This window comes from Pinus tabuliformis, chromosome 6 (assembly GCF_031772625.1).
Source record: "Pinus tabuliformis cultivar Carrire ecotype Pingquan chromosome 6, CPIR1, whole genome shotgun sequence".
Classification (NCBI taxonomy): Eukaryota; Viridiplantae; Streptophyta; class Pinopsida; order Pinales; family Pinaceae; genus Pinus; species Pinus tabuliformis.
The window spans coordinates 918,637,114-918,650,442 of NC_142292.1; the positions used below are offsets into that span (position 1 = coordinate 918,637,114).

Genomic DNA, 13,329 nt, shown 5'->3' on the forward strand with positions numbered 1-13,329 from the left:
GAGTGACCGATGAAGAATGGAATAAGTTGGATCGGAAGGCAAAGAGCACAATACAATTGTGTTTCTCAGGTTCAGTATTGTTGAATGTATCAGGGGAACCTACGGGAAGGCTTTGTGGGACAAGTTAGGGACTTCGTACCAATCTAAGTCTCTGGTGAATAAACTGTTCCTGTGGAAAAAGCTTTATAACCTGAGGATGAAAGATGGAGACTCGGTGACAGAGCATCTGAACGCATTTAATACTATGGTAAGTCAGTTAGCGTCTGTTGATATTAAAATTTCAGATGAAGATAAGTGCATCAGTTTGTTGCGTTCTCTACCAGATTCGTGGGATAGTCTAGTTATTGCAATAGGTAGCAATGCAACTGCTTTGCAGTTTGATGAAATAGTCTCAGCCTTGCTGACGGAGGAGATGAGACAGAAAAATATGGAGAGCCAGAATGGTGATTCCTTGTTTGTACGAGGACGGTCCCAGAATAGAAACAAAAATAAGTCATCGAGTGGGAGATCTAAATCTAGAGGGAGATCTAAATCTCCAGGAAAACCTGTAAAGGTGGTGTGCTGGAAATGCGGAAAGGAAGGGCACTTCAAAAGGGACTGTAAATCTAAAGCTCCTGATAAAGGAAAGGGATCTGATGATGCTCCTTCTGCAGAGGCGAAAACCACCTCAGATGAAGGTGGGGATGTGTACTTGGCTTCTTCAAGTACACATGTAGATCATGAGGCATGGTTGATTGACTCAGGTGCATCCTTTCACTTCACTCCCCATAGAGAGTGGTTCTGCGAGTATGAGAAATACGATGGTGGTGATGTCTTCTTAGGAGATGATAGGAAGGCTAGAATCATTGGTCGCAGAAAAGTAAAGTTGAAGTTGCAAGGTGGAAGGGTTAGAACACTTCCGGGTGTTCTGCATATTCCTGCATTGGCCAGAAATCTGATTTCTGTAAGCAAGTTGGATGATGCAGGTGTAAAAACAGTGTTCGAGAAGGATACTTGTAAGATGGTTTGGGGAGCACTGGTATTGATGCGGGGAGTTCGGACTAGAACTCTGTACAAGCTGAAAGGTAGCATTGTTGTTGATGGGTGCAATAGTTCTGTGGTTCCTGAAAGTGGAGCTGAAAATCTAGTGGTCTCTGGAGAGAAGACCATGCTGTGGCATCAAAGGCTTGGACATATTGGAGAGAAGGGCCTTCGAATACTTCATGGTAAAGGTATGGTAGAAGGTATGAGTAATAGCTCTCTAGATTTTGATTTCTGTGAAAATTGTGTATATGGGAAGCAGAATCGAGTGAGGTTCCCCTCTGGTGCTAAGAGGGCGAAATAGATATTAGAGCTTGTGCACAGTGATGTGTTTGGACCTGTGAAGGTTCCATCACTGGGTAAGTCTGTGTACTATGTATCATTTATAGATGACTTCTCAAGGAATACATGGATATATTTCCTTAAGAAGAAATCCGAAGTCTTTGACAGATTTAAAGAATTTAAGGCTCTGGTGGAAAATCAGACAGAGAAGAAGATAAGGTGCTGAGGACAGATAATGGTGGGGAGTTTTGTGGCAAGGAATTTGAAGAATTTTGTAAGAAGTGTGGTATAGCATGGCAGAAGACTACTCCATATACACCTCAACAAAATGGAGTCGTAGAAAGAATGAACAAGACGTTGATGGAAAGGGCAAGAAGCATGCTCAGTGGTGCTGGGTTAGGACAGGAATTCTGGGCAGAGGCAGTGGATACTGCATGTTACTTGGTCAACAGGTCACCTTCATCAACGTTGGAGGATAAGACTCCACAAGAAGTATGGACTGATAAGAAACCCTCTCTTTCACATCTGAGGGTATTTGGATGTGATGCATATGTACATGTTCCAAAGGAGAAACGAACCAAGTTGGATAGTAAATTTGAAAAGTGCATCTTTATTGGGTATAAGGATGGTTTAAAGGGTTATAAGCTTTGGAACCCAGTCACATAGAAGGTTGTGTAGAGCCGAGATGTGGTGTTTAGAGAGGTAAAAGATGTTATTAAACATGAAGTCCAACCAAAGGAACCTGAGAAGATAGAGTTTAAGCTAAAGGAGGAAGAATTAGACTGTACAATAGAGGAGTAATCAGAAGATGAAGAGCCACAAACTCTGGCTCTGAGAAGATCAATTCGAGAAAGAAGGCAGCCACAAAGGTATAGTCCATCTGCTTTATGTTCAAATTTTGCTTTGTCTGTTACTGATGATGATCTCAGAACTGTGAAGGAAGCAGTGGATTCAGAGGATGGACAACTCTGGAAAGAGGCCATGGTTGATGAAATGGCATCTTTGCACAAAAATGAGGCTTGGGATCTGGTGGAGTTGCCGGCTGGAAGGAAACCCATTGGCAGCAAATGGGTGTTCAAAAAGAAGACAAATGCAGAAGGGAAGGTGGAGAAATACAAAGCTCGGTTGGTAGCAAAAGGTTATTCCCAGGTGCTGGGAATTGATTTTGGTGATATTTTTTCTCCTGTTGGCAAGGTAACTTCTATTAGGTTACTTTTATCTGTTGCTATTGCTTTTGATTTTGAGGTAGAACAGATGGATGTGAAGACAACATTTCTTCACGGGGATTTGGAAGAGGAAATCTACATGAAACAACCTGAAGGCTTTGCGGTGAAGGGTAAGAAAGAACTGGTATGCAAGTTAAAGAAGTCTCTGTATGGGTTAAAACAGTCACCAAGGATGTGGTATCAGAAATTTGATACATTTATACGGGGACTTGGCTTCACGAGAAGCAAAGCAGATCACTGTGTGTATTTTAAATTAATTGGTGACCGTGTTATTTATCTGGTCTTGTATGTGGATGATATGTTGCTGGTTGGAAATGACAAAGAAATTATCCAGGATTTGAAGACCCAATTGTCCTCCAAATTCGACATGAAAGATCTTGGTGCTGCAAACTATATTTTGGGCATGGAAATTAAAAGAGATCAGGAAAAGAGGAAGCTCTGGTTAAACCAGAGGAAGTATGTCGAGACAATACTGCAGAGGTTTAATATGCAGGATAGTAAACCGGTGAAGGTTCCTATTCCTGTAGGTGTGAGGTTATTTGCTGAACAGTGTCCCAAGACACAAGAAGAGGAAGAGGACATGTCCCGTGTTCCATATGCGAGCGCAGTCAGTAGCCTGATGTATGAAATGGTCTATACTAGACCAGACATTGCACATGCAGTGGGAGTATTGAGCAGGTTTATGTCAAAACCAGGGAAGGAGCACTGGACAACAGTGAAGCGGGTTTTCAGGTATTTGTGTGGCACTAGTGATTATGGTTTGTGCTACCAAGGAAGACCAGGATTGGACAGAGTGTTGGATATTCATGGCTTTGTTGATGTAGACTAGGCTGGAGATCTGGATCAGAGAAGATCTACAAGTGGGTATGTGTTTAACTTATTTGGAGGTGCAGTCAGTTGGATGAGTAAGAAACAATCTGTAGTGGCACTATCAACTATAGAGGCAGAATACATGGCAGCCACTCATGCAAGCAAGGAAGCAGTTTGGTTGCAGAGATTGTGTTCAAGTATGGGGTTAGTACAGGGAGCTATAAGAATAGATTGTGACAGCCAAAGTGCAATTTCCTTGGCAAAGAACCCTGCTTATCATTTAAAGACAAAGAACATTGATGTTCAGTATCACTTTGTGAGGGATATGATAGAAGACAAAAAGGTGTTGCTGGTAAAGGTGGACACTTTGAAGAATACTACAGATGCATTGAAAAAATCTGTGAGCTTTGAGAAGTTCTCTTGGTGTAGAGAAACAATGGGCATTTCAGGGCTGGAAAAATGACTAAGCTCTCCTGTGGCCCCTTGTGGAAAGAAAACAACAAGTGGGAGATTGTTGGGTTGTGTTATATTCTTTCCACGACTAACCTACGTAGTGAACTGGGGGGTTAGAGGGGGGGTGGGTAGCGAGGGGGTCACAGGGGGGGTGGCAGCCCCCCCTGTCCGGGGGGTTTGAGGGGGGCGGGTAGCCCCCCTCTACAGGATCCGGGGCAGCGGCCCGGGTTTTTTTTTTTTTTTTGGACCCTATATTAGGTTGGGCGAACCTACCTATGGTTTTCGGTCCATGGTTTTGGATGTGATGGTTTTCGGACCATGGTATTGGATGCTTCGGCATGTATAAATATGTATTGTAACATTGAAAGGAATATAATGAAAATGAAGCTGGTAGTCCCGGTTTTGGGATCTAGGGGAAAATATCTGTGTATATGTGTTTTATGTGTTATGCTCTCGCATTGTTTATTTTCTGTGATTTAGAATTCGTATGCAGGTAATTTCTGTACGGGGTTAAAACCTACAGCTTCCTGGTTGCTATTCAGAAGGATTTTCAACTTGCTGAGGGATTCTAGGAGTTTGTTGAGGAATTCTAGCTGCTGTTTGAGGAATTTCAGTGGCTTCTTCGGGAATTTCAGTTGCTACTTGAGGGATTTCAGTGGCTTCTTAGAGAATTTCAGCTGCTGTTTGAGGAATTTCAGTAGCTTCTTGGGGAATTTCAGCTGCTGCTTGAGGAATTTTAGCAGCTTCTTGGGGTTCTAGGGGTGGATTGTTAGGTGGGGGAGGGTTCTGCTGAGCCAAACCTCTTTGAATTAATAACTGGACGAGACGATGATGGGTGAGGGAAAGGAGAGGGTATTTTACATGCATACAGTAATGTGACATATTCTTTAGACACCCAAGTAGATAATACGACATATTTAACAGTCGACCATGTCTCAAATTATTTAACAGGACAAAATCATGCTGATAGACTACCTGGTAGCAACCTTCGCAAGTGAGATAGTTCTTGAGAAATTTGGCAACCATTGGCCATGGAAGTGGTAATGAATGAAGTGCAACACCCCTGTCTTTGGCCTCGACCCGCTCTCCTGGTAGAAGAAATTCCTACTGTGTATTAAGAATGATGTGTTTAAGACTAATCCATCAAGTGCCAGCGGCTAGTAGGCCTGAAACTTGTGCTATATCATCCTCTAAAACCAGAATTCGAACTCCTTGAATGGTAGAATAGCCATCCCGTAAATTACGTGCAAATTCAAGGACTTGCTGTGGATCAAATCCCTGGAGTCTCCAAAAATAATCTACCCAACTAGTGCACTGAAAAATCTGATGTACCTCTGGGTGTAATTCTAATAAAGCTACCGAGCTAGGCTCATATTGAATAGCAGGTCCTACCATAGTTACCAGCTTCAGTAGAATGCACAGTGACAAACCGAGTTACTGCACCCGAGACAGAGTAAATTTGCAAATGAGTTCATTGAATAATAAGACAGAGATGGGGTGATGACACGTAATTGTGGGTAAAAAATGACGGTGATTGGCTTGTTGTGAAATGATGGCGTGATGATTTGATATTGCCCCCAACTACAGCTGGAATAATGAGTTTTAAATGTACGACGATCATGGTAATAATGTTGTAATCTTCTCATTTGACTATAGTTTAATAATATTTAGACATACAAATACATACCTCATGTTTTACCTTTGATTGATATTCGGACAAATATATAGTATGCATCGCTAATATATCATCAATGGTTATGGAAAAGGGGTTTTGAAAAATGAGGGTAGTTGTATGAAAGGCCTACATAATGATAGGAGAAGGTAGTGAAAGAACAATGCAATAGATGATTCTCACAACTGAAAGTAATGTATATTCATTCCTTGAGAAGAAATGGTGTTTCGGCAATAGGGAAAATGGTAAGAGTTAGTGTTTCAGCAACGGGGAAAATGGGGAAAGGTTGGTGTTTTAGCAATGGAAAAATGGATGTAAATTGGTGTTTCAGCAATGGGGAAAAGAATGTTGCTGTAAATGGGAGAAATAAGGAAAATGTTGCTGAAAAATACTTATGATAAGAATGGGAAAGATGTTGCTGAAAAATAATGGGGGGCATAAGGAGAGGAAAAAGGAAGAATGATCAAAATGGGGGAATGAATTGTGAATTGGAGTGAGATAACAATGCTTCACAAGATGAAGCTTAAATCTGCTTGCAGTAAGATTGTTCTTTTCAACCAACCCCCCTACGTCTGAGATCTGAAAAATAACCAGTAGTAACATGGAAACCCTTGATAGGGATTATTAGTTAAGAAATCTAATCTAATACTAAAAAGAATACAATGCAGAAATTAAATGCAATGAGGGGTAGCAGGCTCCCCCAAAAAGATGTAATGTAAATTTTCCATGCAGGTAGCTTTAAAATCATCTTTAGAAATGGGTTGCTAGTAGGGACGAAGCCTATACCCATTTACTAATAATGGTGTTCTAGAATCATCAATTGTTAGGAGCCTTACTGTTCCATCGAGAAAAACAATATCTATTTCATAAGGTCCCAACCATCTTGTTCGTAATTTCCCTTGAAAATTTTCAAACCAAGTCATACAATAAAGCCCAATTACCTTTTTGGAACTGCTTATGCTTAATAGTTTTATCATGCCACCTAGTTCTTTGTTGTTGAATCATAGTTATTTGATGGATGGCATCTAACCTCTTTTCATCCAATTCCTGAAGCTGCTGCAACCTGGTTTTCTGTGCATTAGTCAAATCAAGGTTAACATCTAAAGTAGTTCTTAAGGTTTTAATCTCAAATTCCACAGGAAAAACAACACTTTTACCATAAACCAATTCATAAGGAGAAAATCTTGTAGTGTTCCTCCAGGTAGTTCTATAAGCCCATAATGCCTCAGGCAGCCTTTGAGACCAATCCTTCCTATTTTCCTTCACTGTTTTTGTTAAAATAGCTTCTATGACCTTGTTTGTACTTTCCACCTGACCATTGGCTTGGGGGTGGTAAGGTGTAGTCATTTTATGATGAATATGATATTTTTGAAGCGTGGCTTTAAAACCATGAGAATTGAAAGGAGGTCCTCCATCTGTAACTAGTTCTCTAGGCACTCCAAATCTAACAAAGATTTCTTCAAATAGAAAAGTTAAAACAACTTCTTCATTAGCTCTAATAAGTGCCTTAGCTTCCACCCATTTAGTCATATAATCTGTACAGACCAATATGTAAACTCTTTGACTGGATGGAGGATTGATGGGTCCTATAAAGTCTAGAGCCCATCTTTCAAAGGGTTCAAGTATCACCTAGGGATTCTATGGCATTTCATCTCTACGATTAGGTTGACCCATTCTATGATAGCTATCACAGGCCCTAACATATTTCTTTGCATCCTTGAAAAGTGAGGGCCAATAATAAGCCATTCTGAGAATTTTACGTGCTGTCCTCTTATCAGCAAAATGCCCTCTGCAAGGGCCATCATGACAAGCCTTCAATATATCATAAACCTCATCTTCTCTAATGCATCTTTGGATTTCATGATCAAGTCTTGTATGGAAAAGACACCCACTTATCCAGCTATACCAAGCACTTTGTTGAATGATCTTTCTTTTCACTTGATGTGATAGGTGTGATGGTAGCTTCCCTACAACCAGATAATTGGCAATGTCTGCATACTAAGGTGAGTGAGCAAATACTGCAAATAAATATTCATCAGGAAAGGAATCATCTACTAGAGTGTTATCATCAGTTTCTATCTGAGAAAGGAAATCAGCAACTACATTTTCTTTACCTGGTTGATCTACAATTGTAATATCAAATTCTTGTAATAGTAATAACCACCTGGTAAATCGAGCATTTGTGATAGATTTGTTCATTAAATACTTAATGGACAAGTGGTCATTATGAACAAAAGTAGGGTAACCAGTAATATAATGTCGAAATTTATTAATAGCATAAATTACTGCTAAAAATTCTTTCTCAGTTACTATGTAATTAAGCTCAGCAGAGGTCATATTCTTACTAATGAAATAAATAACATAAGGAAGATGATTTTCTTCTTGTCCCAAGACAGCTCCAATTTCAGTATTCGAAGCATCAGAGGATATATGAAAGGGAAGTGCCCAATCAGGTCCCCTTAGAATAGGAGTTGTAGACAACTGATACTTAAGTTTGTCAAATGCTTTCTGGAAAAGATCAGTCCACTTAAATTCAACATTTTTCATAAGTAACACAAACAAAGGAGAAGCTATTTTAGAATTTTTTTTGATAAATCTCCTGTAATATCCAGCATGTCCTAAAAAACTTCTTACATCAGTTTGTGTTTTAGGGATAGGAAGGGTCTAAATTACCTGTACTTTGGATGGATCTACCTGAATCCCTAGGAATTAAATGAAGTGCCCTAGTACAATTCCTTCGTTCATCATCATATGAGGTTTTCCAGTACTCAAGGAAAGGTGAGCTTGTATACAAAGTTTAAGTACTTTATCAAGGTTTTGTAATGCATCTTCAAAGGTCACACCATAAGGAGTAAAGTCATCCATAAATATCTCCATAGAGTCATTAAGCATATCAGAAAATATTCCTATCACTGCGCTTTGAAACGTTGCTGGAGAATTACATGGTCCAAATGGGAGAACTCTATAAGAAAAAGTTCCCCAAGGACTAGTAAAAGTGGCCTTGTCTTGGTCTTGGGGTGCAATTTTGATTTGGTTATATTTGCCAAAACCATCTAAAAAGGAAAAGAATCTCTTCCCTAACAAACTGTCTAGAACCTGATCAATGAATGGCAAGGGGAAATGATCTTTTTGAGTGGCTTTGTTTAAGGCTCTATAGTCTACAAACACTCTCCATTTCCCATTTTTCTTAGGTACTATCACCAATGGAGAAACCCATTCACTCTTAGATATGGGGTATATAAACCCTGCATTAAGCAATTTTTGAAGTTCTTCTTTAACAATTTCCTTCAAATTGGGATTCATTTGCTGCTGGGGTTGATAGACTGGTTGACACCCTTCCTTGATATAGATATGATGAGTACATAATTCAGGAGAGATCCCCTTCATATCTGTATAGTCCCATGCATATGTTTCCTTGTTTTCTCGAAGTAACTTCATTAGTTGTTGTGTTTCAGAATCTGATAAGTTGGGGTTTATGTTCAATGTTTTACCAGGTTAGATTTCTACTATTATGCTTTTAGAGGAGATAGTAGTTGATGTTTGAGATGAATTTTCAAATTTAAGATTTTCCTGAGTTTTAGGTTCCAAAATTGCAGTCAACTGGTTATATGTTTCAGAAGTGAACGAGGAGGGTTCAGAAATAAAATTACTAATTACTTCATCCTCCGTGGTATCTTTAAGAGTTAAGGCTTGTCTGATAATCAAAATAGGTTGAGTAGCATTATCATCATAATCCAACCATACATAATGATCATTATTAATCATAGGTGTGGCATGAGGATAAAGAGTAAGCTGCTTAGTTTCACATCCATTAGAAATTTTCATTGAACCTGGTCTACAGCTGATAAAAGCATCTGCTGTAGCCATCCAGGGTCTCCCCAAGATTAGAGGATGTTCCCCCAACTTTGTTTTAGTCTGTAATACAACAAATTTAGCTGGGTAATTCCAAGATTCAACTGAAATGATTAGATCTTCAATGACCCCTTCTGGTTTGATTGTGGAACGGTCAACTAACTCCAGGATGGTTGGTGTCTCTCTAATTACATTCTTTAACTGTAATAGTTGTGAGGTTTCAAGGGTCATAATATTTATAGCAGTACCTAAGGCTACCAGAACTCATGAAACAATAGTTTTTCCAATCTGTACTGTAACCGTAGGATGACCGGGGTCACCATATTTAACAAGGGGAGTTTTTTCGGACATTAAAGCAGCTAGATCACCCATCACATGAACTGTAAGGGGATCTTTAGCTTTCCTACTAGGTTTCTTAATACAAATGTCTCTGATGGTTCTGGCATAAATTGGTACATCTCTGAGTGCTTGTAAAAGTGGGATTTTAACATAAAGATTCTGCAATTCCCCTAAAAGATTAAAAGTAGGCGGCTTCGGTCTCTTAGTGAGAGCTAGACACTCAGGGAATGGTGGCTCTGCTATTTCAGCACCTTTATTAGAGGGTGGCTCGACTGTTTCAGTACCCTTATTAGGTAAATTATTCTTTTCTGTCTCTTCTTTGTCAGAGTCAGAAGAGGTAATATCATCAATAATCGGCTCAACTACTCTCCCAGATTGTAAATGAATATCATTACACTGCACAGGGTAAACAGGAGATGTAGGCAGGTTCTGAATATCGATGACTTGCACAACTTTATTATTATTAGGGTTAGGGTTCGGTTGTATAGGCAGTTGGGGTCTTATTGTCTGATTATTTGGTGGAGCACCTAACGGTAGAGATAGTGGTTGCTGAAACCGAGGAAATTTGTTTGGGAACGAGATTTGTTGAGCTCTCCAGTTTGGGTTCCATTGATTAAAATAAGATTGCTATGGAGGCCAAGGAGTCCACATTGCAGGGTCTACAAAGGGAGGGTTTGTTTGTTGCATGGGTGGGAAATTCATTTGATTAAAGGGTGGGTATTGCATTTGGTTGAAGGGCGGGTAGTTTTATTGATTAAAAGAAGGATAATTATTGCAATGATTAAATGGCATATTAGAGTTCATACCTTGTCCTCGTGGTTGCCATTGCCTCTTTTGTGTCAGCAAATAAACTGCTTCAGCTTCCTCCTCAGTTGGTTGCAACGCTGCTTTTATTCCTAGTAAAGAAGGGAATTTTTTAGTTTCATGGTCCTTCTCACAAATGGTGCAAATTGGTACCTTGTCCAATGAGCATTCCCTTAGTGGATGTTTTTCTCTACATTTAGGACAGAAGATAGCCAAAGCAGCTTCTGCCTCTGCTTTTTTCTTCTTAACCTGCAAGGTATCAATCTGTGAAGCAAAAGAACTTAACATTTTAGTTTTGAATTCCTCAAGTAGATTACCTATTTTAGCTCTTGTTGCTCCTCCACTGGCTGATTTTTGGACTCTTGAATATGTATTATCCCTGCTTTTTGATCTATTTGCAGTTCCTCTTGAACATCTCTTGCAGAGGTTGACAATTTCATTGTATGATTCTTTAGATATGTCCCCTTTACCAAGCATATTTAGCATGTCTAAACAATCATCCCTTACCCCTTTCAATAATATTGTCTTAAGAATATCCTTACTTACATTGGGGTGATCGGATCTCAACAGATTGTATTGTAGTCTTTCCACAAAGTCCTCTAGATTTTTGTCATCCTTCAGAACCATATTAAATAATTCCTCCCTTTTTTCTCTTGTCTGGCAGTAGTCTTGATATTTGGTCAAGAACTTCTCCTTCATTTGTTCCCATGTCGTGATACCCTGACTTCCCAGACTCATAAACCATCTTAGTGCATTTCCTTTTAATGTTGCTGGAAATAGCTTCAATTTCTGAGCATTAGTAACATAATCATAACTTCTACACAATATATCAAACTCAAAAAGAAACTCATCAGGATCCTCAGAAGATAAACCATGGAAGTTAGGTAAGGCTGAGAGTGGGATATTCTTCATAGGAGTTGCCCCCCTAGGAAGATCCCCAATAGGAAATCCCAACGTAGAGAGAGAATTTTCCCCTCTTCCTTCCTGTCTTCCATTATAGAATCCTTCATTATTCTCTTCCATTGGTTTCTCTCCCACTGCACTTGCTCTGTCTTCAATGTTTTCTGTTAGCTCCTCAACGTCCTTAACTGGTTCCTCAACGTCCTCAATTGATCCCTCAATGTCTTCAGCTGGTTCCTTGAAATCTTCTGCTGATTTTTCAATTTCTTCTACTATTTCCTCAACTTTTTCAGGACCCACAACTTCCTCTATTTCATAGTTTGTTTGGAGGGAGAGCTGAGGCTTGGGCTTCCGAGAGCTCAGCCTCTGAGAAGTTTCAACCTTTGATATAATATCATCAATAAAGGTCTTTCTTCCTCCTCCTTTACCCTTGCCACCTGTATGGTTTTTTTTCTTGCGTCCTCTCATGCACTCTGCATATCTAAAAGAAAAACGTTAATTCTTTTTGAAATCTACAATTTCCTTCCCCAGCAACGGTGCCAAAATGTTGGTCACTTTAATTGCTTATTAATTCAAACAACTAAGTGCTACATAAATTGTCAACCCAGGGAAGTCTATTTATTTCAAAGGCAACTACGCACTGTATGTGCTCAATCTCAAAAGAAATAGAAGTTGTAATAATAAATAAATTAGTCACACCTTGCTCTAAGAAAACTGAAGCTCCACTCTGAGTTACAGCAAAAACAATCTATTGCAGACAATCACCAAAGAATCCTTAAAAGAGTATTCTAATGGAAAAGGAATCAATCTGCAAAGGAAAGCACTAGCTATGTTGTAACAAAGAACATGACCCTATTCCCAAAGCAGGAATCTTCAGCACCTGTTTCTGATTACCATGCTTGCCAACTCACTCTGTAAACTCAATTGCCAATGGAACACTCATGAATTAACTGTAGATGAACTAAATAATGCAGTAATCAATTGGAAAAACAAACTTTAGCAACAATGCATAAGCACATTCAGTAAACAGAATTTTAACAAGGTATGGATGGGAAACACACTTAACACACTACAGAAATATAATGGGTGAATCTTATGATGAAGGTGGGCCTTGTCCCTCTCACAAGATTCCCCAGGAAACAAGAACTAGAAAGAAATGTTCAGAACAGTATTTTATTCATCCATCAAAATTTCATGTTACAAAAAGATTCCAGTTCTTCTCCTTCAGCTAAAAACCTTTCGCAGCATGTCCGTCCCCCTCTAATGTAGATGTATCCTCTTTTTAAAGAGGAGACATCTATTTCAATTGATTACATTGTAAGTCCTATCTTTAACCCAATATACCAAAATAGGGAAATCAATTTTCCCATTAAAAAAATGTTGTTACAATGGTTATGGTAATGCTGACTTTGGAATATGGTAGTTACAGCCAATGTAGCAGCTCCTTCGATGATCTTCATCCGTTGCTGTCAAATCTAGAATGAAAATCATGACTGCTTCATCCACGTGATCTGCTCCTTGTTCTAACTGTTACAGCAACATGACTTATAATAATAGCCCTGTAGTCTTCGGGTTGTTTCAGCAATGTAAACTGCAATGATAACTGCTTCAGCAACTATCCGTTTCAATCAATAAATTATGAAAGTAATGTAATTGTATGTAAAATAAATTAAACGTATAGTAATGAGAAGAAATATTGTATACCTTTGGAAAAGTGGGTTAAAGAAATAACAAGGACTTTAAATATGGGTTGAAAACAAATGACATAGTAGCAAAATATATGGTCAAAAAGGGACAATGTGAGGTCCTAATAGGTCCTAGCCAATGCATTTGAAATTTCCCCGAAATTTGGTAAACTTGTGGTCATACATCAGGACCAAATCACCATTCTTTAAAGTGCACTACTTAATGTGATGATTGTTTCATGCCTTTTCTCTAACTTTCTATACCTGATGATGAAATCCAACCAAA

At 39.1% G+C, this 13,329-nt stretch overlaps 1 pseudogene; it reads right to left on the reverse strand.

Annotated features, from left to right (window-relative positions):
* The window catches only part of LOC149261939 (alpha N-terminal protein methyltransferase 1-like), a 64,992-nt pseudogene extending 53,166 nt beyond the window's left edge, over window positions 1-11,826 (reverse strand).
* Between the last annotated feature and the right edge of the window lie 1,503 nt (window positions 11,827-13,329).